This window comes from Pyxicephalus adspersus, unplaced genomic scaffold, assembly GCF_032062135.1.
Source record: "Pyxicephalus adspersus unplaced genomic scaffold, UCB_Pads_2.0 Sca6722, whole genome shotgun sequence".
Lineage (NCBI taxonomy): Eukaryota > Metazoa > Chordata > Amphibia > Anura > Pyxicephalidae > Pyxicephalus > Pyxicephalus adspersus.
The window spans coordinates 1-1,329 of NW_027323722.1; the positions used below are offsets into that span (position 1 = coordinate 1).

General features: G+C 37.3%; 1 long non-coding RNA gene across 1 annotated transcript; it reads left to right on the forward strand.

Moving 5' to 3' along the window:
• Positions 1 to 1,329, forward strand: LOC140321520 (uncharacterized). The gene is made up of 3 exons (XR_011918970.1): positions 1 to 89; positions 1,092 to 1,165; positions 1,247 to 1,329. It is a non-coding gene; the product is annotated as an uncharacterized lncRNA (long non-coding RNA).

Genomic DNA, 1,329 nt, shown 5'->3' on the forward strand with positions numbered 1-1,329 from the left:
CCCAAAGGCAGTATGAGGCAGAGAGAAACAAGATGATTGGAAAGAGAGCCAATGACAGACTGGAACTTTTACTGCAGAAAAGAAAGGAGGTTAGTTTAAGAAGAGTGCTTAATGTTTTTTGGAGGATAGTGCAAACAAGCTTAAATGGTTTGCAACACTTATAATAGGTGTTGGATAAGGGTATCTGACTTGCCTTATCTGCATATTTGACTGGATTAACCCCCCTAGCGTTCTAATTCTGTCAGTTTTTTGATGCAAAAAGTGATCCTATTTTTTTTTTTTGCATAGAAATTTTTGTTTATATTGTGTGCTTGTAATTCTTAGGATTAACTCCTGGGTATAATAATAATATTTATTATAATCATAAATTATAATATAATGCATAATTATAAATAATAACTTTAAAAAATAATGAAATAGACAATGTAATCTTAAAATAAAATTAAAAATGTACTTTTATTTTTATTTCATGTTGTGTGGTGTTTTTGTACTGTAAAAACCATTTAAAAGCAGATTACATTGCGTCCCGGCTTCACAGCAGGACCATCCAATCGCCGCTGGAGCGCAGGGCAAAGGTAAGGGGGGCTCTTAAAGTTACCCCGAGTGTGACTCTGGGTTACCGCTTTTTGCATGTAAAAGCCACCCCGAGTCACACTCAGGATTACCGCTAGGGAGGTTAAAGATAAAAGAAAAAATTAAGTTAGAGTGGTCAAATACATTTCCTTGCCTTGGCATGTCGGCTCATAACACATCAGTAACTACCCCCAGTTCAAAGTAAATCACTGCTAGCAACCTAACCTCCGGTTTACTATGCATTCTTTCTGGCAACCTTACGCCTCATTCACGTCACATCACTTCCCTGATGCCCCTCCAGGCTAACTCGCCCCTCCAGGCCACCTTGCCCCTACTCTTGGTGCAAACATCTCTTTCACTCCCTAAGTGTCCTATCGCCTGCTTGTAAAGAACACTACTGGCACACTGTATTGTGCCCTGACAATCCACTAAGCTTCACAAACTTAAATATTCTAGTTTATATGAACTTTTGCTAGTTTATACTTTTGTAAAACTTTTTTGTACTTCCTCCTGTACAGCTACAAGAAAACCAGGATGAGATAGAAAACATGATGAATGCAATTTTCAAAGGAGTGTTCGTACATAGATACCGGTATGTTATATAAGGCAAATCAACATAAAATGCTACTATTATGTTTGTTGTGCAACTTCCTGATATTTGTGTCTTTTTCAGGGATGCTATTGCTGAAATTAGAGCTATATGCATAGAAGAGATTGGTGTTTGGATGAAAATGTACAGTGATGCCTTCTTAAATG